The 26011-nt window shown below is 44.1% G+C and overlaps 1 protein-coding gene across 4 annotated transcripts in view; it reads right to left on the bottom strand.

Annotated features, from left to right (window-relative positions):
* SLC1A2 (solute carrier family 1 member 2) overlaps positions 1 to 26011 on the bottom strand; it is a 145318-nt gene that overhangs the window by 70963 nt on the left and 48344 nt on the right. The gene's annotated exons all lie outside the window — the stretch shown is intronic.

A 26011-nucleotide genomic window follows, 5' to 3' on the forward strand; every position in this document is an offset into this window, starting at 1 on the left:
TGACATCAAAACAAGGATCATGTCTTGTCACTCCTTGTATCCACCATATAATGGCATGTACAATGCCAGACACCCAAGGTGTTCAGTGAAAACCAGTCGATCAAATTAAGTGCTAGGATAAAATATGGTTATAGTGAGGCAGGAGATAGATGGGCTTCAGGCTAGGCATTTACAACTGGCCTCCTGTTCACATTTCTTGGGGCAGGAAAGAGATAGGCTCTAGGCCGGACATTTACAACTAGTCTCCTGTTTACATTTCCTGAGGCAGGAGGCAAGTGGGCTCCAGGCTAGATATTTATGACCAGCCTCCTGTCTGCACTTCCAGATGGAAATAACAACAAGAACAGAGTAAATCGCTGGACTTTGCCTCCTGTGGACACTTTAATATAACAGTTATGGCAGGGACAGGGAGGGGCTAGGCCCTGTCTGAGTAAAAGATCAAGAGGTCACATATTTCCCATCCTTGGGGCAAGGGAGACACTGCACATGCGCAGAAAGGTTCCTTGGGGGTCAAAAAGGAGGGGGTGCCACCCCATAATAGGTGATGCCAAGGCCCCCATAGGCCTCTGGGCTGGAATCCATCTTGGAAAAGAGTTGTGCACACATGCTGAGGAGGGCCCTAGGGCAGGGCAGGTGTGGAAAAAGAAACCAGGTAATTGGCCAAAGGTAAACAAAGACCCGAAAGAACTGCCGGATATAACTGACTTAACCGCCTCTTTACTGCACTCCTCCTTATTAGGGGGGATGCCCACACCCTTTCTCTCCTGGTATGTATCTCTCTGCTTGCCTTCTGCCTTAACTAAACAAACTGTTTCCCTGTGTGATCTTCCACTTGTGCTGTGTCTCTAACAATAAACTTTGTACCTGTTTTTACAGTTTTTGCCTCCTTGAGAAATGCATTTTTCAATGGGGGCAAGGGCCAGGGGGATTTTGCTTCCAGCCTCTAGACTCTGGTGGACGAGCAGCCAGGATTCCTGGTTTTCATCCAGGCTGCCCTGGTGCAATTCCTGGGCAGAAAACTAAGATCTTACTTCAAGCCACCGCTCACTGCTGCCTCTCCGAGATCAGTAGGGATTGGGTGAGATCTGCAGTGTTCCTTGATATCAGTGTCCTGGAGTCCAGGACACCCTAGGGCTTTGGGTTAACACAGAAGTGGCAGGCTTTCTTGCCATGGGTGACTTTGCCTCCTTCCTCTACCCACCCCATCTAGGTGCTCACAGTCAGCCCACTGTCCCTTACTTGAAAGCAGATGCAACTCCACAATCCAATACACGGTAATCACTATCGTATGGGGAGAAGGGGAAGAGGTTTTACATCACACATCACCCAGCAAACACCTAATAAAAGTTCGTGGGAAGCATCTTTGTTCTTCCTCCTCAGACTCCCCCAAATTTCTCACTCTCAATTTCCATAGTCCATTGAGCAAAACACGAGCCTGATGGATTGTCCAACAGCTGCCCAGCTGTTTTGCCTCCAGCATGCTCCTTGGAGTGTGTCTCTTCCCCCTGTCTACACAGCACGTCAAGTCCTCCCAAAGAGGTCTCTTTCTCAGCCACTAAGAATATATTCATATATTTTTACACTAAAAATAATGGAGAGAAGTCACAGAACGCATTCACTCCTTTAGGCAAGTGTTCCTTTTCTTTACTGTTAAGTTCAGTCAGCAGTAACTTATTAACACTCAGTAACACTGTTAACGATAACAAGTTGGGAATTAATTCTAAAACCCTCTCAATTTGCAGTGATAACTGCCAATAAATTGTTAATCATTTAAATTTTTCTTAACTAAACATCAATACTCTTCGTTTTGACCTTGTTATTGAAATGTACTAAAGGTGTTTGACCACTTTCCTGCCTTAGTAAGTAATGTCTAAGGAACGTGACAAAACTTGAATGCAATAGGCAAGCTTTTCCACTTGGAGTGTGTTACAAGAAAGGCTGTATACAATTTTTTTTTTTTTTTTTTTTTTTTTTTTGCGGTATGCGGGCCTCTCACTGTTGTGGCCTCTCCCGTTGCGGAGCACAGGCTCCGGACGCGCAGGCTCAGCGGCCATGGCTCACGGGCCCAGCCGCCCCGCGGCATGTGGGATCTTCCCGGACCGGGGCATGAACCCGCGTCCCCTGCATCGGCAGGCAGACTCCCAACCACTGCGCCACCAGGGAAGCCCTGTATACAGTTTTTGAGGTGTTGGTCCACAAGACCATCTTCCCCCATCCCAACTTCATTTTTTCCCCACCAGTTCTCTCTTTCAGGTTATGTAAGTGCTTATAAATGCAAGAGTAACACACAGTTGTTGTTGCTGTTTTTTTAATTTGAATTATTTAACAAAATGTAAAAGCTAGTAGATTTCACATCAAAATCCAGATTTCTCCCATCTCTTAAAGTACTGGAAAAATCTAGCTATCCTCAGACTTCATTCCTGAGTGGCGACAATCAGCTAGAACTGAGAAGTGATTGTCCTTTAGACAGACACAGATTTTCCAGTCTGCCACAGTCCCCACCAGTACCTATTGCTCCCTGACATGAAGGCCAAATGTCAAATACCACTTGTCATCATGCTTGCACTGCTGTTTTGCCTGAAAAGAAAAATGTTAACAGGAGAGTAAACTACCTCCTGATTTCATCTGCACACCTGCCTGGCTCCTGTTAAGTTAGCAGGCCTTGTCCCATTTAGTTTCCTCACTGAATAGATGGAGGCCTTTCCCTGTGTGCTGAAATAAAATCCCCAATCAAGGAATGAAGATTTATTGGCCATGCTGCAAAGCAGGTAGAGCATGGTTTAGAGTAAATCATGTTGTTACTAAAGATGTCACATGACTTACAACTTTGAGCAAAGGTTCTCAGGGGACAATTGTGAACACAGAAAAGCAAGTGACCTGACAGCAGATAGAGCCAATGGAGGAGGTACAATCAATGTCAGGCTAGCAGGCCACAGAGGGTGGAGTAGGCTTTACATTGTCTTCTCAGCAGGTCTCCTTGATATCATGGTTGCAGGATTAGAACCTTCTAGAGTAATGACTCAGCGTGTGCTAAAATGCTGAGAATCACTTCGGCCTTTTTTTGTTACAAGTCTGCCATAAAGGGCAGGGTGTGCAGATTTGGTCACTGGGATTCCAGCCTGTGCGGTCCGGCTGGGCAGCCATTATTTGCAGCATCTTTTAAGACAGACATTCTGTACCGTGTGAGAAGTGATTGTAAGTTAGTGTACAATTGAGGAAGCAGGATTAAGTAACTTGCCTGCTGTCAAATAGCTAGGAAAGGGCAGAGCAGGAAATGACAGGCTGATCTGTGTTCATTCAAAACCCGATCTCTTTCCACCACAATATGTTGGCTGCGAGAACCTGGAACTTCCAGATGAGGATGCTTTCTTAGATATTCCTTGAATTACTGCATCATAGACCTGTGCTTGAATTGTTCCAGGTAGAGTGAGGTGAGTGTGTGTGTGTGTGTGTGTGTGTAGAAGAAAGGGATTATTGTTTTGCACTTTTGTCTGAATGATGTAAGGACTCATTTTGTGGAGAAAGGAAGACGGCCTGTCAGGAGTTAGCGCTAGGCTCCTAGCAACAATGCAAAGCCAGTGTGATCCAGTCTCAGATTTTCCCCCTTAGAAGATGATGATGAGAAGAGTTTTCTTGGCATCCCCTACCTCGCTCCCTTTGAAGGTAAACCGACAGGTCAGCTCCTCAGTTGCACGCTGTTGAATAGTCCCTCTTAGTCGTTGGTTGGTCTTGGTTATCAGTAATAGCGCTAGTTATGCCATCATTTAGAGAAACCGGCCCTGTGGCAAGTGACTTTCTTTGCTTGATCCTCATGAGTCTTTAAGGGGAGACTATTACTGTCCCCATTTTATAGACAAGGAAACTAACATGCCTAAACTTACCCACTAAGCAGCAGAACCACAGAACTAAACCTACATCTGTCCAACTCTAAAGCTCGTTTTTAAAGATTACATTCAAGTAACTGGGTAGCCAATTCAAAAACTCCAGCCTTTGGTCTTCTTTTTCTAACTAACTAGAGCCTAGAGCAGGAGTCAGAAAATCATGGCCCACCAAATGGACCACAAAGCATAAGATATTTACTATCTGACCTTTACAGAAAAAGTTTGCTGACCCTTGGCTTAGAGGGACAGTAAACCAAATCCCAAGTGTTCCATTCTGTTTACTGAGGTCTCTGTAGTACTTGAGACCAGAGGACTATATGGCTTGTTTTTGATTCATGAAAATTTTCTTTTCATTGATTTATGTAAATGACCCTGAGTAATGAAAGTTGGAAATAAATTTGCAAAAGAAAAAAAAGCTAAAGAGCTGTGGTCCTATAATATCCACCTCTGGATCACTGCAGGATGACCGGTTAACCAAAACCCACAGAGGGCTTTGCCAGTCATGAAGAATTTGCCCAAAGCGTATGACCCACTTAGTGTAGATAAAAATGCCCATGGGCCTCTCTCTGTCCATGTTGATCGCGGATTTGAGGGGAACCCTTTCATCAGCATACAGCCAAATTGGAACCTAGATGTTTGGATGGCTACCGGCATACCAAGCCAACAGAAGTAGTGACAGAGGGCAGTAAGCAAGGCAATGAGTAACTATCCATTTTATACACTGTTTTCAAAAGTACCAAGAGGTGTTTGGTAATCTTCATGGAAAACAAACATCGGAGTCATCCCAACAGCAAGGAGTTCTCCTGAGTCATAAAAACACATGCTGGTCCAGAATAAGGTCTTTCCACTGGCTCAAGAATGTGCCAGGAATAATACCGATACTAAGTCACCACGCTACCCAGTTTGGATCCAAAAGTCAATGAATGTTTATGGTCTGATTCTACCTCTGTTTAAAAATGTCCTAGGTGTACCATGTGTCTACAGGGCAGAGTCCTTCAAAACTGCAGGAGAAGGGCCAGAGGTAACAGCTACAAATTCTGAAGTGCCACTAGTTTGCTGTATAAACTTGTTCACGTGTTGTCTCTGGTCTGGGCCTAAGATTCATTGGTAAAATGAGGCATTTGCATTGGATATCTCTGTGGTGCCTTCTACTTGTGACTATCCCGTGACAAGGCCCAGTAGAGTACTGGCTTCTCACATGGTAATTCAGAGGAAGTTGTAATAAAAACTGGGGTCTTAACCATTTCTCAGCCCTTCATTCTTGCCATACTTAACTGGGAAAAAAAATTTGCTGGAGAGAAAACTTACCTCCTTCTGTTGGAGCATACGGTTATCTAGCAATCAACATTATGTAAAAAGGTAGTCTCCATGTAGGGAGTAGGATTATAAATCAGGATCCTTCTCTAGCAAGGGATCAGTAAGGGCAGTCTTTGCTGAAGCACGGATTCCATGAAATCTCACCCAACTGGATCCATCCATCCCACAGGGCCCTGAAGGGGAGCAGAACATGCCACCCCAAAATATGCCTCTTTGGTATGAGGATTATTTTGAGTTGAGTCAATCAAGACCCAGCAGGCTCAGTTAAAGCTTTTTACCTTCCCCTTAACTGCCTAAAAGAATTTAGAAAGGAGGTCTGTATCTCTGGAAGAAAGCTATTACCAGAGGTAAGCTTTTCATCTGAGAGACTTAACTGCATGGCAGGGCAAATGTTTGTTTGCCAAATATCTGCTCTTCTTCTCTCCCTGCAAACTGCCTCCCTCCCCTTTGAAGCCCTAGACCCCTATCCTTCTCCTTAGCTCAGGATGGTATATAGGTCTCGACGGCCGGGCTGCCTTTGGGTCTCATATCTTTATGGAGTTCTTGTACATATGTGCATAAGTAATTAAATTTGTTTTTCTCCTGTTAATCTGCCTTTTTATTACACGAGCTATCAGCCAAGAACCTAGAAGAGCAGAGGGAAAATTATCACCCCACTCCTACAGCATCATCTCATATTCTGCTTTGAAGAGAAGGACGGACACCAGGAGGAGTATGGCGCAGGGTGTGGCAACACAACCTCTCAGGGAGGTTGGTGTGTGACTCAGTGCTATACCTTCACCAGCTGGAGGACTTTATAATGAGGACTGGACCTCAGACAGGCATCCCAGGGGACACACAAGACCTTCTGTCAGGGGTGTACTGGTCCTAACACACCAAACCAAGATGAGAAAATAAATTTGAGAATATCAAATGATTTTCAACAAGAGTTAAGCATACGTTGGAATAGAAGAATGGATGGTTAGATGGATGGACAGTTGATTAGATAGATACAAACTATACACGCTTGCTATTGTATTCACAAAGATTACAGATAATATTTCTGGTGGATCACAGGACACTGTTAATAGTGATGGCCTCTGAGGAGAAGACTGAGTAAATGGGCATTTCAGGTGAGAGGGAGACTCATTGATTATTACCTCCTCTTTAGCAAAATTTGAATGTTTTGCCTTGTGTGTTAATTACTTTTTCAATGTAAGGATTAAAAATAAGAGAATTACCAAAAATATATTTAACGACAAACGCTTCTAGTTTCATCTCCCAATGACTCAAAAGTTAGATGACCAGAACCCCACTTCCTCAAGCTTCCTGGTTAAGCTTTTTCTTTGAGGCTTGGTGAGATTGGCCATTGCAAACATACACCCTGGCATGATCTCTTCTCCATGTCACTTCCCTGAACAGACAGAGAAGAAGCAATGGGACCCAGCTCGTGACAGGCAAGCATGTGACACAGGACCTGCTGCTTTGGGGTCTGCCATAGCTCTGAGGTAAAGGGGAAGGGGATCATTAAGGAGCCAGTGTTCCAGCCACAAAGCTTCCAGTCCATCTGGGCAGAGCCAGGTCCAGGGAGGGTATCTCTGGCACAGAGATCAAAGAGCTGGCCTCAGCCTGGCCCCCAAGGTACTGGAAGTCTTCAGAATGGTCTCAGCTTCCTATCAGCTTTATGTCAGTGGGCAAAGTTTGTCTTCAAGAGAACAGGACATGAAACAGAGCTGTCCACATACACACACACACACACACACACACACACACACACACACACACACACACGCACATTCTATAGGCAGAACCTGGGTCTGGCTTTACAGCCCAGGGCTGGTATCTCCAGCTGTATGAGCCTCAGCTACTCATTTTCATCCCTCCGTCTTCTTAGAAGGAAAGAGGATTTCAGAGAAGACTAAATTAGATACAATAACTTCTGCTAAGTGTCTGCCACAGAGTAGCAGTACTGTCCTTTCTTCTTTCCCCATTTCCTTCGGCTATTTTTGAAATAACAAAATGCTTTTTAAAGCATTCAATTGACTAAAAGAGACAACATAAACCCTTGTCAAAGTGAATTTTCACACTTCTTAGAAAACTCAGCAGACACTCCAGTGAGACTTGGGTCTTTGGACTCATACGTAACAAGTTACGTAAGGGGCATCTTGTTCCCCCAGTGTGCCCTCTGGGATTATGGCGTGCAGGCTAAGGGCAAAAGGAAATTACGTAAGCGTCATCCTGGGAAATCGGCAAACAAAGCAGAGGCCAGTTCAAGAAGCCAGCCAGCGGTATGTTCCAGTGAATGTCTCAGAAGCCAGAAACTTCCAAATGGCTCAAAACACAGGTGGAGTACATTTGGTTGAGAGTAGGGGAGAAAATTGTCGAAATATTTTTTAAATGGTACGTCAGGGTGCCAAACCACCTGAATAGAGGCTGGAACTGCAACAGGGCAGGGCCTTGAAGGTCCCCTGCCGCTCTAGCCTGCTTATTAACCTCGTAGTTGCTGCCTCCCAGGCAGGTCCAGGGCAGGGGGTGAGGGAACAGAAACTTGAGGTCAGGGCACTCTACCAACAAGTGTGAAAGTATTTCAATATTTTATTTATTTATTTTTGGTTATTTCATCTGGTTTATTACCTAGCCACAGACCACATCAGTGACAGAGGGAGTCTCATTCTTCTAACATTAGTTTTAAAAGTATGGTTATAAGCCAGCTATGTACACCAACATATTCCTTTCCATAGGATTCTGTGTTTTCAGAGTTATTAAAGTATATAACATAACCAGAGCTATGATTCCATATTGACTTCCAGATCAGAAAATGCTTTATACCTCCAAATCACTTTCACATCACTATCAATACACATATGGTAAAAGCTGGTTGTTTTTGCAAAATATTTCAACATTTTAACTATCACCTGAGTGTCAGCCCTGGAGGAGAGGCATTTCTGAAATAGTCTTATTAACGAAAATCTGTGAAAACCATGTTAAAAACCCACCAACCTAGGCAGTATCACAAGCAACAGACAAAAAGATTCTCAATCACCCTGGAAATCAGGGCAGAGCAAAGGAAAACAGCAGCTCTCACATCAAATTGACAAAACACTCTGAAGTTATAACATCTAGGATCGGCAAGGACATGGGAAATTTAACATGGGAGTCTAGATTGGTAAGACAGGGTGGAGGGAGGGTTGATGTGGTAGTTTCTATCAAAATAAGAAGTGTGCAATACCCTTTGACCCCCACCCCGGAAACATTTTTTCTTAATATCTGTCCTAGAGAAATGTGTATGTCTGTGCACAAAGATGTACATTCTTTGCTGAATTGTTTATAATAGTAAAACCTGTGAAATAACCTAAATTCCATCAATATGTAATGGTTGAAAAAATTCTGATACACTTTGATGCAATGAAAGACTATGTACGTGTTAAAAAGGCTGATGTATCCCTATTTGGAAAAATCTCCAAGATATAAACATGTGAAAATGTTATACATTTATAATGGACATTTATAATGCATGGAGAAAAATTCTAGAAGGAGAAGCAAAAAAATACTCTCAGGGTTTAACTCTGGGAATAAAAGAGGATTTTCGAGGCAGGTGTGTGTATACACATTTTTTGCAGGCTTTTTTTGTGTGTGTAGGTTTTGACTTTTTAAAAATGTCATGTGTCATGCTCTATAATTAAAATTTATTTTGAGGAATGGTGAATCAGCCATCTAAAATGTTTTGAAGAGGACATAAAATTTTTTAATGCAGGAAAGTATTAACTTTTTAAAAGACAAAATTTAGAAGTTGTCCTTTAGAAAGGAGTTATCAGGGAGGTCATAAGCCCTTTGTGCTGAATTTACTTCCAAGCTCACCCAACACAGATATTGACAAAAGATAACCTTAAGTCCGAAATGATTCTGAGGTTTATGCCCAAGAAACAAAACAAATAACCTGTCCAGAAGGACCAGAGGAAATGCACTTCCTGGAAAACTGGGTACCTTTTATCTTCTTTAAAATTAGAGGAAAATGCAGAATCTCTTTTCCTAGTCTGAATTCCACTTTTCCTTGGCCAGTAACAGAGACAGTTGCATCCCATTCACACAGCAGTTCATGTAACAGAAAATACTAGCCCCAAACTGGTCCTGGCCACTTACGTTCCACACTGGGACATCTTCCCCAGAATGTTAATAATAATGATTCTAGGATAGGGCTGCTGCTTGCAAGTGAGACTTTCATCACTGTCCCGCCCTGACACATTGTGAGGGCTCAGGCAAGTAACAACAAACACGGTGATGTGTCTGTAATGTCAGCACTCCATCTTCACAGGGGGTAACCCATTATCTGTGCACCAGAATAATAACAATCAATAATAATAATAATATCGGTGCACCAAGATCTGACCCCTTCATTTTGACACAGACACAGACACAGACACACACACACACACACACACACAATCTGGCAATTTCGAAGGATTGATGAAATCAATGATAGATGCACCAACACTGTGAAATCCCTAGAAGGCTTCTGCCTAAACATCCATTGCAGTGCCCAGGTGAGCATTTCACAGCAGATGAAATTCTTGAAACCCAAGGTACATGGCTGAGAAGTGGCCACACTAAGAACTCAGGTGGCAGAGTTCACAGCAGCACCGTTTGCAGTGGCCAGGACGTGAAGGCAGCCTGGGAAGCCATCGAGGGATGGATGGACGGGAGGATGTGTTGTGTGTGTGTGTGGTGGAATATTGCTCAGCTATGGAACGGATTGGAATGCTGCCATCTGCAACGACATGGATGGCCCTGGAGATTATCGTGCTAGGTGGTGTGGGCCAGACAGAGCAGGATGAATCTTATGTAGTATTGCTTGTGTGGCGAGTCTAGACAAGTGATGCAGGTGAACTTATTTGCGGGACACAGATAGACTCACGGACTTGGAGAGCAGACTTGTGGTTGCTCCGGACGGGGGGAGGGATAAATCAGGAGTTTGGGATTGGAATACACACACTACTGTGTATAGAATGGATGGCCAACAGGAATCTACTGTATAGCACAGGGAACTATAGTCAATGTCTTGTAATAACCTATAATGGAAGAGAATGTAAAAAAAGAATACATATGTTTATATATATATATATGTGTGTGTGTGTGTGTGTGTGTGTGCGTGTAACTGAATTGCTTTGCTGTACACCTGAAACTAGCACAGAATTGTAGATCAACTATATTTCAATAAAATTTTTTTAAAAGGAGCTCAGACCTTCATTTTCCATCATTTCAAAAATACTTTTTTACATCTGAGACCCAAATATGATCAAAGTTATTAATTTGTTCATTTACTCATCCATTCAGAAGATATTTACTGAGCATCTACTCTGGGCTTGGCACTATCCTACATACCACAGAAAGATCAGTGAACACAACAGAGGCTCACGAAGAGTGAGGTCATGAACAAATAATTAATGTCATATGGTAATAAGTACTGTAAAGTACTGTGAAAAAACGATGGAGTGATGTAATGGTGGGTGGGACAGAGAGTGATGGGGGACTATTTTATATAAGGGCGTCAGGAGGGGACATTTAACCAATGACTTGAAGAGAGTAACGGTGACCATGTGGAATCCCTGGGAAATGTATTCTGGGCGTGAAAACAGCAAGTGCAAAGGCCCTGAAGCAGGCAAGGTGGTGAATTCTACAAACAGCAAGGAGGATCTCCTTACCGTTATGCACACAGGCAAATTCTGTAAGCACATGTTTGATGCAGTTCAAGAAGTTTCCCCCTGAAAATGCACAGAAAGAAACATTTTCCTTACCCCAAGACCCCTGGAGCCTTTTGTCCATGGACCCCAGTGAAGAAACTCTATTCTACTCCAACCATTGAAGATGGTGGCTTTGGAGCTAGTGTGGCTCCAAATGGCTGAATCATGGCTGCCATCCCTCATGGGATGAAAGAGACAAAGAGGAGATGAATTCCTTCTTCAGACAACCTGCTGGTTCTGAATTTCCAAAGGGATGGGAGGCCCTTCCCTCATCTTGGGAGACTGAGAAATTAACCTGGGGCAATGATGAACAGGATCAATCGCAGGCTTGCTCACTGCCCCCTCTCTGTGCAGGGAAAGCCTTCTGGGTCCTGAGCACTCTGATTGGATCCGATCCCACTGCCTTCTGAGTTGGAAGTGACCCAGAGGCACTTTTAGTCTCCAGAAGGTATAATAGTAAGAGAATCGAACCATTCAATTAGGCTTAGCAGCTCTGTTTCAGAGAGACAGCAAGTAACTGACAAATATTCCTTGTTTGTCTCTAAGTTGAGTTTTGAATGCCCCAGAGTAAAAAATTAATAACAGTAATTAAAAAAACAATCAATAGGCAGATTTAAGCAGCTTTCTGAATCCAAGCAACCCACTCTGTGGTGTTTACTTTGCCTGTTTCCCCTGCCAGTTTCTCAGGTCCCCACAGGACTCTCAGTGTTAAGACCATCACACGTAATAATTCTTGCTAAATACCAGGGTTCCAATTACAGCTTCACCATAAAAAATTCATAAAATGTGTGGACTTGGCTCCTGCTTTTGCAAACGTGAGTCTGGCCCTTCTTCCTTTCTCCTCTCGGCGTTACACACACCTTCCCACTCTTGGAGCCCTCTGCGCCGTCCTGAGGAACCCACCCCGGCCTGGTGCGCCTGCCACTGCGTTGATCAGCGAATTCTCTCTGCGAGGGAACCCTTGGGTGATTTCATTCCTTTTCTCCATGCAAGACTTCTGGGCATCAGTGATGACAGCACCCAGGAAGGTTGGAGCTTTACACTGTGAAAGGCTAGGAGGGACCAACGGGGACAGACAGGAGACAGGGGGATTGAAGCTTACCTCTCCTACACGAAGTGCACCAAGAAATACACACACGGGGCAAGGAGCAGGGGTTAGCAGGGCTAACGCTGACCCCCTTACCCACCAGACTCTTTCCTTGTCTCTTAAAAAAAAAATTTTGTCTGTTTCTCAGATTACATAAATAATATGCACTTTGTTTACAGAAAGATATAAAAAAGAAAATCCCCAGTAAATCCCATTGCCAGGAAAGTCTAAGTAATAGCCAATGCGTATACCGAGCATTGTTTTCAGTGCTTTACGCTCATGTAAACCCATTTACTCATTTAAACCTCACAGCCACACTATAGGGGTGACATTACTTTAAGACCCATTTTGCAGATGAGGAAACCAAGGCAAAGAGAAATTAAGTGACTTGCCAACATTTCTTAGTTATTAAGCAGAAGAGCTGGAATTCAAACCCAGACCTTGTTCTTATGGCATTTTAATCATAACTGCTTTCCATTCGAGGTGTCCATCTCTACCCAGCTCCCACTGCTCTGGGGTCCAGCCCCCACGGGCTGTTCCTTCTCCTGCCAGCGCTCCAACCCTTTGTGAGCTTCCCTGAGAACCACATATTTGATGGAGTTGACAGCAAACCAGAAAGGAAAAGAGGCCACTTTTCAGTCCACTCAGGATGTGAAGAACATCAACTATAGTACAGGATGGTGGGGACACAGTGACCACAAGGGGTTTGGTCTGATGGCAGAGACATGACATGTGAACAAGAGCTAACAGCAGGAGTGTGGCCAGACTCTAAGCTCCTTGAGGGCAGGTTTGTATTGTATTCACTGCAGACTCAAAGGAGGCGGTTAGTAGCTGTTTGCTGAATGCCTGAAAGAGTAAGATAATAAGAATCTCGGCCCGTGGTGCTCTTCTGAAATCATAAAGAAGTTGGGTATGACTTTCCAGGTGAAGTGACAGTTCAGCTGAGACTCAGAGGCTGGATAAGACGTGACCAAGCAGAGAAGGGGGGCAGGACACCCCACGGCTGACTCCACAGGACTTGGACCCAGGTGCTCCCAGCAGAGGTTCTGGAGGCAAGGGGCGGGGGCTGGGGAGGGAGTGGGAAAGATAAGTAGGCTCAGGTCATACCGGTGCTCCAATGCCAAAGGAATGAGGGGAGACTTGGGAAAAAGATGTATCTAAAGATAAAGATTTGGGAGTTAACCGCTCTAATTAGCTCTCCAAGTGAGAGAACAGGCAAGAACAAAGACCTTAAAAAGGCTGAGAGTTGAATCTCGCAAAAAGAGGAGGAAGGAGAATCCTCCAAAAAGGAGGCAGAAAGGAGTCATGAGGAGCAGGAGAAGCGTGAAGGCGTCATGAGGAGCCATCTTAAGGGGCTTCCCCAAAAGCAGTGCTACTTCTTAGCACTCCCACCGAAGGGACAGACACAGTAACTCAATACAATGAGCCTCCCTCCCCCTGTCTCAGTGGCCTTTAGACCACCTTAAAGATAAGAATGGATCACAAGCCAATCAACTTTTGGGCAAAATCCAATTCAAAAATAGTGGCTGCCTGGAGCAATGTATTGAGAAGGATTCTGAAGCTCAGTCCAGATTCAAAGTGAATGAGTTCTATGATAGATTAGAAATGTCTGCCATGGACACATAATTGATTGCCCATATTTGCCATCTTTGCCTCAGTAATTTGCACACACTTTATTTCTTAGATGTAGGCTCATTTAGAGCAGAGACTGTCATATATATATTTTGTTTTGTTTTGTTTTGTTTCTGTACGCGGCCCTCTCACTGTTGTGGCCTCTCCCGTTGCGGAGCACAGGCTCCGGACACGCAGGCTCAGCGGCCATGGCTCACGGGCCCAGCCGCTCCGCGGCACGTGGGCTCTTCCCGGACCGGGGCACGAACCCGTGAGCCCTGCATCGGCAGGCGGACTCTCAACCACTGCGCCACCAGGGAAGCCCCGAGACTGTCATATTTATCTTTGTGCCAGGCCCTGTGCCAGGTAGGCACTAGGGAACAGAGATCACTGTGCTCAGCCAATGTTTAAATGAATGATCACACTCATTTGTTCCTAAGAACAATGACGACAAAGAAGCTGGGTGCTGTGAGCTTTCGGAATGCAGGGGTGGCAGAAGGGCCTTCTTCCTCCGAAGCCAGCTTTCCATTCTGACCCTGCCAGGGGCCAAACTCCCTATGACAGTCTGGGCTCCTCTTGGGTTAAGCTGAGGTTGCCCTCATTCAGGGAAAGTACCCAGCCAACGGACAGCATCCATGCATTGCCCTGCAAGAGATGTTACTAACATAGCTGATAAATTCTGAAATTGATGGGCACGGCCTCACTAGGAACAGGCCTGTGAATCCAGGCTGACACCAAAGCATTCCCCAGGCATCTGCTTCTGCAAAGGAGGCTTGTGGAACGTCAAAAGCAGAGACACGCCCAGCTTGGCCTCCCCTGCGGTTAGTGAAAGCAATTCTAGCAATGGGTTGAGCCAATGAACAGCCATTTCTGGGGGTCTTCCCTCAAGTATTTATTGATGAGCAAACCCTATAATCCTCTTTGCTGTCCCTCAACCCTCAGCAGAGTGTCTTGTATGTAGTGGAGACTCAGTAATAAGACAGACACTTAAAGAACTCCTGAATAGATGGGGAGGAAGGAAGCACATAATTAACTGCCGAAGGAACGATGCACACACGCATCAGTGCTACCGGAGTTACAAAGAGATGGATGGGACAGTTTGGAACAGAGTCACAAAGGAGAAAGAAGAGTGTGGGCTGAGTCTGGAAGGCTGTAGGTAGACGTTCGATAGGGATAGAGAAGGGGAGACAGGCATCTGGCAGAGGAAATGGAGGGCAAAAGCTTGGAGGCAGGACGGGAAAGGCAAAGTTCAGCAACAGGAGGAACAAAGTGGAAGGAGAATCTGGGAGAAACAGGAAGCAAGATTGGAAGCAGGGATGTGAATGGGGGGCACTGCAGGGGCCCAGGCAGTGAGGAATGAGGCCGGAATTAAGGTGTGGACTATATGGATGAAAATAAAGATGATTAAAAAAAACCAAGCCCACATTGAAAGGGAGAATCAGGAAGGAATCAAAGGTGCAAAGGGAATCAAAGGCCAACAGGACCCTAGGAACAAAACATCAAAGGATGGATGAAGTGGCAGTTTTCTATAAGTCCTTAGAAACATGGATATTTTTGTGGACTGCAGACCACCAAACCTTGTCTGGCAAATGCCCAGGGCCCAGAAATCAATCATTCAGATAGTTGTTTTTCTTTTGAAACCTATGGAGCTGTCCTCTTCATCCTAGCTCCTTTTCCTCCCTTCCTTTTGTAGAGGAACAAAAAGGGAGGAAAGGCCCTTCCCCTCCAGATTTGCAATCTCCTTTGCTCTGGGCACTCACCCAGAGACCTGACAAAGTCCTGGTGTCTCTCATAGCAAAGATATGTATCTAACGCACTTCCTATTCACAGGACATCTGCATTTAAAGGAAGCCTGGCTCAGATGCTTAGATTTTCTGGATGTCTGTCCACAGTTTCCTGTTTGCTGCATGCCTGGGAGTGGATGGAGTGAATAACCCACAGTCCTTGGGCTCAGGGAGCTTACAGTTTAGCAATTGAAAAGGCCATTCTAATCTGTTTTGTACTTATTTTTTCCAGCAGGGAGAAGAAGTCTTTAGTTATGAACAAGCTCTCCAGAGGTAGTGAGACCTGGGTACAAATCCCAGCTCCACCACTTACCAGCTAAGAAACTTGGAGTGAGTTTCTTAATATCTCTGAGCCTCAGTTTTTCTCCTTTTTGGAATGTAAGCTCTGAATGGGATGACCCATGCAAAGGGCTCAGTTCAGTGCCCGGCACATGGCATTTACTCTGGTTACCTGCCAGGATGTGCCAGGAATCACTACTGACTTTTAGGACTCACACTCGGAGGACAAGACAACATCTCCCAAACCCCAGAGGCTGAGTGAGCCATTAAGTCTTATCAACCCTTCTTATTTCCAGATGGAGAAACCAAGAGACTCTCTTCTTCTTCCTTGTTTTATCTTGCAGAGTGTAGGGGTGGAAGATGCTATCAACATTTACTGAGCATCTACAGTGAGTCCAGCATGGCATTAGGCATGTCCTAGGCTTTATCTCTTTTAATCCTCACAACAACCCACAAGGTACAAACGTTTAACCCAGATCAAGTGAGAAGGAAAAGAGAGACTGAGGGTGTGAAACTTCCCCAAGGTCCTATAGCTACTGCAGAGCTGGGCTTCAAACCCGGGCCTCTCCAGCCACCTCAGATGCTTCCCCCGTTCTTGACTGGAGCCAGACCTGAACCCCCGGTACCTGGGGATCCGTCCACGAAGGCCCACCAAGATAAGATGTCATCCCAGTGTGTCAATTTCAGGCCCTAACAAGCTTGGCAGAAGCAACAAAACTTTCGACGATGGATTAAATACTCTTAGCTACTCCATCAAGTCTGATTGGGAAGATGCCCGCCTGGGGTTGGAGCCTCTCTCTGGTCTAGACCCAGACCCTGGGGTGGGTGACCTCCTAGCAGGCATTGGAAGCACCCTCCACTCATGGCCTTAAAAGCGTAATGGAAGGAGCCTTAATTCCATTCCTTGTATCATCTTGCACCTTGACCATACCACCTCTCTGACAGAACATACTAAATCCCGCCCACATTTTTATTTCCTTTTAGAGATTTGCTTACAGAGTGAACCCATCTACCCATTATCCTCATAGAATGGAATCAGCTGACCCAGTCTTCATTTGAGAGATTAATCGTAATAGTATACTAACAATTGCTACTGAGTACTTACTCCGAGTCAGGTACTCTCCCAAAGAAATAGATACAATCAATCATTAGTTCCACTTTACAGATGGGAAAACTGAGGTTTAGAGTATGAGGTAGGTTAATCAAAGTCAGGCAACTGGTTAGTGGCATAGACAGAATACAAACCAGAAATGCTCTCCTTAGGAGGCCAGGTTCTACTCACTGTGTCACACGTTCTCCAGGGAAGCTGGGGCAGCCTCCCATTCCTTCCCCACCTCCCTGAATGGCCAGCACGTCTCCGCTCTCACAGATGGCACGTGGGCACCTGGGACTGTGGAGTCTGAAGAACACTCCAGACTAGCATATTTTCCTACCAACGTGGACATGTGTGCCACCACTCCACCGCACTCAGCCCGGCCACGAGGAGGTTAATAAGCCAAAAACCATCTGGTTTTCAAGTAATATTTAGTGACCTCATGAGAGACAGTATCATTGTGAGTACTCTGTGTGTACTTTTAGAATGCAAGACAGAAAACTGCATATGATCACAATTTTAGGAAAACCGTACATTGCATCAAGATGCCAAAAAAAAAAAAAAAATGCACCAAAAGTTTCCAGTGGCTGTAATGGTAGGATGACGGATGCATTTTATTTCCTTATATATTGACGGATGCATTTTATTTCCTTATTGATTCTTTCCTTTATGTTCAAACTTTCTACAACAAACACAAATTAACCTTTAGAACAAGAAACAAAAAACTTACACTAGTAAGCCGATTGACCCCCAAATAAGTCTACATTATTCACGGTAAAGACAAAGAATAGTTAATCTGTAAGTAACCTCACTGGCACATGCTCCGTCACCTGGCTGCTTAACACGTCGTGCCTGGTTACGACTTTACACTTCCATGTAGCACTACGTGCTTTCCAAGCCTGCCTCTGATGCTAAGAGAGGAATGTCAGGGTTGGGAGTGAATTACATTAACCTGTCCCTGGCCCCTTTCCAGTCTGAGCCACAGCCTTCTGCAGAGGGAAGGTTTATTTACCGACAGCCTTGTGATGCAGTTGGCCTATTTTTGGCTGGCAGGCGGGGCAGGATAGCTCTTTATCCACTCCTGCCTTGGCCGAGCCTCAGAGGTCACAGAGACAAGGCATTTTCATCTTGTCCTGGTGCCAAGGTTGTTTTTCTAGAAGCCACTCCAATGGCTGAGGAACCAGCCAGGCTCCAGCTCGCTTCTCCAAAGCACTGGCACAATTTCTCCTCCTAATAACATCATCCCCAGTTAGATTTGTAAAAACATCTCAGAGTGAGCTGTACCAAATCTGAGAGAGAGAGAGAGAGAGAGAGAATGCGAGCTGCCCTTCTTTTGTAATGCACCTTAAAGGACACAGTTCACTCCAGGAGTTAGGCTGAGACAGTTGGGAGTAAGCTAACGCAATGGGTAAACAGTGCCGCAGAAGATGTAAATGGTAAATGGGAATTCAGGGGGTGGTGGAGAAGGGATCTGGGGAGGAAAAGGGAGGATCCTGACCAGGAAGCAAGAGGTCCTATCAACACAGTGGGGAGGTGGGAGCTTGCGTGGCAGAGATGGCCAATGAAGATTATCCTAGCTAGCAGGGGTGGTCAAAGGACCTTCAATAATAATAGCAATAATAATGTTGATAGTAATGATAGCTAACATTTCCAAAGCACTTAACTCCAGATGTCCTTCCAAGCACTTTATACCCACAACGGTCCTGTGAGGTAGGTATTACTCTCATCCCCATTCCACAGGTGAAGAAACTGAGGCACCAAAAAGTACAGTTATCTGCCCAAAGTGACAGAGTAAGTGGGTTTTGAAAATCTCAGCCTGACTTCAGAAACTTTGTTCTTAACCACATCACTACACACTCTTTCCCTAAGAACAGAAATGCCAAAGGGACCACTGTATCCCACCCGCTGTGTTGTTCTGCAGTGTAAGCCACCCGCTTCCCTCGCCGCTCAGACCATCAGTAAGCTCTGCTGTGTCTGCAGCCTTAAGGCTGTGGAACCCTGGGAAGCGGGGCATCAAAACGGCTTCCAGGGAGGGAAGGCAGGGTGGAAAGAGCCTGCACAGATGGTGACAGGGTGGAGAGGAAGAATTCAACAGAAGCAGGACTCAGATTGGGAGGTGCCTTGGAGAAATGCAAGCCTCTAAGAATCCATGGAAGAGAGGCTCAGTGGCCCTCCAAGTATGAGCTTCAAGTCAATTTCATGTAAATCATAAAGTACAGTAACATCCTGTGCCCACCTGGATGATTTGTGAAATTCTGAGACTCTGACACTTGAATTTTGATGCCTTATTTCCTTGGCTCTAAGGTAAGCTTTCTTTTTTCTTTAAATATTTTAGAACTTCTGAAATTGGAATATATACTTGCATATAATATTCAATATATACATCTATTGCGGTGTTTGCCTTTCTACTTGAAAAAACTATTATTAAATTGCTTTTGCAGATTACAACTAAGGGTGATTTAGGATGGAGTAAATGCAGCTGTTTAAGAACCTTCTGATAGGGCCTCCTGGTGGCACAGTTGTTAAGAATCCGCCTGCCAATGCAGGGGACATGGGTTCGAGCCCTGGTCCTGGAAGATCCCACATGCCGTGGTGCAACTAAGCCCGCACGCCACAACTACTGAGCCTGTGCTCTGGAGCCCGTGAGCCACAACTACTAAGTCTGTGCACAACTACTGAAGCCTGTGCACCTAGAGCCCGTGCTCCGCAACAAGAGAAGCCACTGCAATAAGCCCGAGCACCACAATAAACAGTAGCCCCTGCTCGCTGCAACTAGAGAAAGCCCACGGGCAGCAACAAAGACCCAATATAGCCATAAATAAATAAATAAGAACCTTCTGATAGAAGCAGATGCACTGACTTTCTCACTCACTTGTCTCTTTACTGTTAAGGTTTCCACTAGTCAAGCCGTTCATACAAATGTACAGAAGCAAATCCCCGCCTCTGCCTCACCTAGCAGACTCCTGTTCATCCTTCTGGTCTTGGATCAAATATTTCTTCCTTCAGGAAGCCTTCCTGACCTCGAAGATCAGGTCTAACTTCCCTATTTGTCTGTGTAATGGATTGATGTCCACCATCCTCCACTAGACTGTACCTGCCATGAGGGCAGGATTGGGCCTTTTTTCCCTCACAGTTAAATCACCATTTAAGAGCACAATACATAGCAGTACTATTCCCAATAGCCAAGACATAGAAACAACCTAAATATCCATCAACAGATGAACGGATAAAGAAGATGTAATATTTTATATATATATATATATATATATATATATATATATATATATATACACACAATGGAATATTACTCAGCCATAAAAAGAATGAAATAATGTCATTTGCAGCAACATGGATGGACCTAGAGATTATCATACTTAGCGAAGTAAGTCAGAAAGAGAAAGACAAATACCATATGATATCACTTATATGTAGAATCTAAAATACAACACAAATGAACATATCTATAAAACAGAAACAGACTCACAGACATAGAGAGCAGACTTGTGATTGCCAAAGGGGAGGGGGCTGGGGGAGAGACAGATTGGGAGTTTGGGATTAGCAGATGCAAACTAGTATATATAGGATGGATAAACAACAAGGTCCTACTGTATAGCACAGGGAACTCTAGTCTATATCCTGTGATAAACCATAATGGAAAAGAATATGAAAAGGAATATATATATATGTATGTATGTATAACTGAGTCACTTTGCTGTACAGCAGAAATTAACACATTGTAAATCAATTACACTTCAATAAATTTTTTTTTAATTTTTGAAAATACAAAAAAAAGAGGGCACAATAGGAATTTCAATAATTCTTTGCTTCATGAATAAACTTGAGTCTCTAATGAGAGCTGGATGATTCCAAATTCCTTTCAGAAATTCTTGGCGGGCTTCCCTGGTGGCGCAGTGGCTGAGAGTCCGCCTGCCGATGCAGGGGACGCGGGTTCGTGCCCCGGTCCGGGAAGATCCCACATGCCACGGGGCGGCTGGGCCCGTGAGCCATGGCCGTTGAGCCTGCGCGTCCAGAGCCTGTGCTCCGCAACAGACGAGGCCACAACAGTGAGAGGCCCGCGTACCGCAAAAAAAAAAAAAAAATTCTTGGCAAATATCACCACCTACAAGGGTGGACACGAGCTAGACTTTCAGGAGAGAAGAAAGTCTTGCCATCTTCCTACCATTTCTGGACCATGTTGATATTTAATTCACTGCCTGTTAAATAATATTTAGGCATTTATTATTTTTCTGTACTGGCTCCTGGTGACTCTTTCTTACTCCTCTTTCATTTATAAGCCAAATCCTCACTTGAATGAATGTTAAATAAATAATATGACCACAACATTTAGTACAATAATAGTATACATTTTAAACCTTGAGGAAGGAAAACTTCAACAGAGGTATTGGAATGGTACGATAGGTTATTATTGATACTCTTTCAAATCCTGTAATCCTTTCAACCATTGAGAAAAATTTCACACTTAGAAGGATCCCTAGAAACCTTCAGATCTGGCCACTTGGCAGATAAAGGCCAAAGACAACATCAGCCGCCAGATGACAGAGGTGCCCTACCGGTGTATCCTGGCACAAGAGACCCCCTAGAATAAAAGGGAAAGCTTACGGCCAAAGGCTCTGTATTGGTCCACTGCTTCAGGCGCTTCTCTTTCGCCCTAACACAGCAGTTCTCAACCAGGGGCAATTCTATCATATCTGCAGACATTTCTCGTTGTCACAACTGAAGAGAAGGGGTGTTCCTTGCAGACAGAGGCCAGGGATGCTGCTAAACATCTCCCTGAACAGAGTTAGCTGGCTCCAAATGCCAACAGTGCAAAGGTCAAGGAACCCTGCCCCGAGAGATGTCAGAAAAGGACCCAGAATGAGCTCTGGGCAATTCCTCACGCTTCTCGGCCCCAACCACAACATGCTCCCCTCACCACAACACATCTAAGGTTGTGCATCATATACCAAGGCACTTGTCTACTGCCGTATGTACACAAATATGGACCAGAGGACAGCCCCAGCGCCACCAGAAACATGACACATCTTCTGGGAGCAGCAATTTTACTCAGAATTCACTGAATTGTCTCAATTCTCAGATACATCTGGTTCCTGTATTTTAATATTTCTGAAAATGGAATGTGCCTTATCATTAATGCAGGTTTACCCGCCCCCATGCTATTATGAAATCAATGGAAACTCTTATAAACGATTATGTGTCAGAAGCAGAGAAACATGGTAGTTTAAAACACAACACATAGAAATAAACACAAATAGACGATGGAGTGTGATGTAAAATGTGCTTGAAAGACAAAGACCAAACACAAGCCTTCAGAGAATTTCTCTCTTGCAGCAGGCTCTTTCCACCAGTGTGAGGTCACATGCCTCCACCTCGTTGGCAGAAAAGTTCAAAGCGTAGACTTTACTCTCAGGATGAAAAACAACCAGTAGCCTGAGGGTCTGAGATGAGACCAACCATGGTGGGCTCACTTTAAAACCTCAGGTGGTCTTCCCTCCTCCTCCTGGCCCTCAGCACCCTCCTCCCGCGTCTCCACCCCATTCATCCCCACTGTCTCTCTTCTGTTCTCTCCCATAACTGGTACCATTTCCGGTGGTCAGCACTTGGCGGCATTCCGAGGCTCGTTAGGAGGACAGCACCCATGGGTCCTGCCTGCTGACCACCTTGTTTGACTGCATGGGTGCTGCAAATCAGCAGGGCGTGGTCAGTACAATGGCTCTGGAGTGAGTGAGGCCAATTACAGACCTAGACTCAGCACCTTGGCCGACTGTCTCCCGGGACAAGCTTAGGTAACTCTTGACAGCTCGGTTTTCTCCTATGGAGAATGGCAGGGGATTATAATAGCACTGCCCACTACAGAGTTGTTTTTTCTTTTGGATATAAATAAAAGAATCATGTGAAATACACAGTGCATGGCCAACTACCCATAACAGTTGTTTTGGTCTTCTGAGCGGGTTGTAAGACATCCAGCCACAGTGATTCTAAAGACTCCATAGCCTGGTACGTAGTCACACAGTGGGTAATCCTGAATGGGTTGAATGCTATCAAATACATCTAAATGGGGGCAGCTTGTGACTTTTTTTCCAAGTTCATCCTCACAAACCTATAATAAACACATACAAAATCACTAATTGATTTTTTTAATTATTATTATTATTTTTTGGCTGCGTTGGGTCGTCGTTGCAGCGCATGGGCTTTCTCTAGTTGCAGCGAGCAGGGGCTACTCTTTGTTGGGGTGCGTGGGCTTCTCATTGCAGTGGCTTCTCTTGTTGCGGAGCACGGGCTCTAGGCACATAGGTTTCAGTAGTTGTGGCACGCAGGCTCAGTAGTTGTGGCCCGCAGGCTTAGATGCTCTGCAGCATGTGGGATCCTCCCAGACCAGGGATTGAATCCGTGTCCCCTGCATTGGCAGGTGGATTCTTAACCACTGCGCCACCAGGGAAGTTCCACTAATTGATTTTTAACAATTAGTTAAAAATAAGGTATAATAGGGGCTTGTGTTCCTTTGTTCAATAAAATGTACAGGGATGAGATCTTTGACCCCACTGGTATCCCTGCATCGTAGAAAGGTTTAGTTGGAGAGAATTTAATAATGTTTATGCATGTCTCTGGTCAAGTGTTATGGCTGTGCATTTGCTAAGATTAAGACTCCAGACAACAACCAGGGCTCGCCTGGAACTCTGGGCAGAATGCCTTTGGTTAGGATGTGAGCAGACAGGGGTTAACATTCCAAGACAGTCACTTTGGGTCAAGAATACATTATGTCTTTTCTTTCTGAGGCAAGGAAATTTAAGGACCCTGCTCTGCCACTTGAAAGCAAACTGGTTCTGAAGGTCTAGAATATCACTTTTCTCTTGCTGTTTAGGCTTGCCTTAAAACATTTAGGGCAAGTAGGTGAATGGCATTGAGAGGTGTAAAATTTCTGACAATTTGGAGAGAAGATAAAGAAAAATGAGGGGAAATGAAAATGGAAGCAATCCTTTTCTTTCAGAGCTTTTCCCCAACACAAAATACCATGTTAATTTTATTATTTAGTAGAAATTAACTTTCTACTAGCACATTACATATTTTAAAGTATTGTTTATTGTTAATAATTAACATGCTCTTTTAATTCGCACATTTTTTTTGCAAGCATTGCATGTACCTCTGGTTATGAAAAGGTACAAGTTTTCAAAAGTAAATTCAAACCTGTTGAACTTAACTTTAGATCCCTGTTAAGGCAGCAAATATAAATATAATGACTTAAATCAGACAGGAGTGGGGCTTTGTGCAAACAAGTACATTTGGACATCATAAGTGGGAGTATTAATTGGAGTTAGTAATTCTGGAAAGAGGTAACAAGTATTATAAATCTGTTTATATTCATGGGCCTGGTAACCCCATCTTGGGAACAATGTCCAAGAAAAGTAAATTAAATTCAGACAAAGATGGTCATTTGTAGCACTATTTAGATAGTAAGAAAGTTACGAACAGCTGCATTCAATCACTCTGAAGAGGTTAAGCAAATGATACCACAACAGTAGTGAAGTATAATGAAACCAGTTAAAGATGTAATTTCTTATCCACATTCCCACACGGCAACCTAGTGCCCGTCCACACAGCTGGGCATAAAGCAGGTCCTCCACAAGGCCCGTACAAGACAAGAACGGACATAAGAAAAACCACGAGGATAGAAGGGACGTTAGAACAGGAGTTTACAGTAAAATGATTTGAGTTCGTTTTCTTAAAAAAGGGAGGAGGGGGAAGGCAGCCTAAAATACAGATATAAGACTAAAGATACATAACATGATCTCAAATATTATCCTATACTATGACTAGAAAAAGATTCATTCTAATAATGATTATCTCTGGTTGAAGGAATTGCAGGTGATTTTTTCCCCCTTAATTATACTTTTAAATATTTTGACAGTTATCTGAAATGAGCATACAGAACTTTTATGATCATATTATTAATAACCTTTTTTTAAAAAAAGAAACTATAAACAAATGAACCTTTAGGACTTAGTTTTAAACAGTGAGGCAAAATGTGAAAAGCATAAGTCATTTATATTACTGTGAAAAAGGAAAATCATCAGGTTTTTTACAGCTTGGTGTCATCCACTGTGTCAAATACATAGAGTCCTCGCCCAAAATCCAACCTTTCCACAGTTTATCTCTTCTTTCTGATTTCCTGAATTATTGCTATCAGCACTTTCTGCTTCATTTGACTCATTTTTTAAAAATTAATTTATTTATTTCTGGTTGCATTGGGTCTTTGCAGGCTTTCTCTAGTTACGGTGAACAGGGACTACTCTTCTTTGGGGTATGCTGGCTTCTCACTGCGGTGGCTTCTCTTGTGGCAGAGCATGGGCTCTAGGCACATTGGCTCAGTAGTTGTGGCTCACAGGCTTAGTTGCTCCGCAGCATGTGGGATCTTCCTGGACCAGGGCTCGAACCCATGTCCCCTGCATTGGCAAGTGGATTCCTAACCACCGCGCCACCAGGGAAGTCCCATCATTATTTTTTTATCATCTTTTTGAGCTTCTAAAAACAGAAATCAGCATGTAAAAGGATAGAGTATTTAAGTACTGCTCCAATTCTGGTAAACCCTAAAACTGGGCCCAAAACATAGAAAACACTCAAAAGATATGATCGAAGAACAGAATGAACATAAGCCATTGTCTTCCCAATTATGGAGGAAAAAAAAAAAAAGAGTGATTTGAAGGGAAAAACAGCATGAGGAGCTGGTGGTCTTTGTAACACCTACACTTTGTGTTGCAAGAGGAATAAGAAATGCTAGGGTCCCTGAGTAGAGCATTGGACCAAACACCTTACATATTTAGCAATATCAGAAAATATCTTTCCATCATGTAAACCAAGCCTGCTGGCTTTTCCATCACACCAAGTGCAACATCACTTACACTTTCGCTTTTCAATCTTTGGTCCCAAGACCTTTTGCAGCAGGATTAACTGGTTGATGATACAGTCTTAATAAAGTCATTCACATACCGTGCACTTGCACAGGGGAATACAGTTACCGCACAACAGGTAAATGGCAGAGCTGAGGTGCATGGACTTTTATCTGGACCAATTTCTTCAGCAATGATTGCTGAAGACGCTAGCTAACATTGGAACTTCTAGAAAGAGTCTGGGGTTGACTGCAGAAGACATCCTCGTTAAGGTCTCTGTGTCATTCTTCTGGGTCCTTAAGTTCTTCAAGATGCAATCACGGGTGATGATTTTGGTAC

This window comes from Monodon monoceros, unplaced genomic scaffold (assembly GCF_005190385.1).
Source record: "Monodon monoceros isolate NGI ecotype Baffin Bay Population unplaced genomic scaffold, NGI_Narwhal_1 Super_Scaffold_7, whole genome shotgun sequence".
Classification (NCBI taxonomy): Eukaryota; Metazoa; Chordata; class Mammalia; order Artiodactyla; family Monodontidae; genus Monodon; species Monodon monoceros.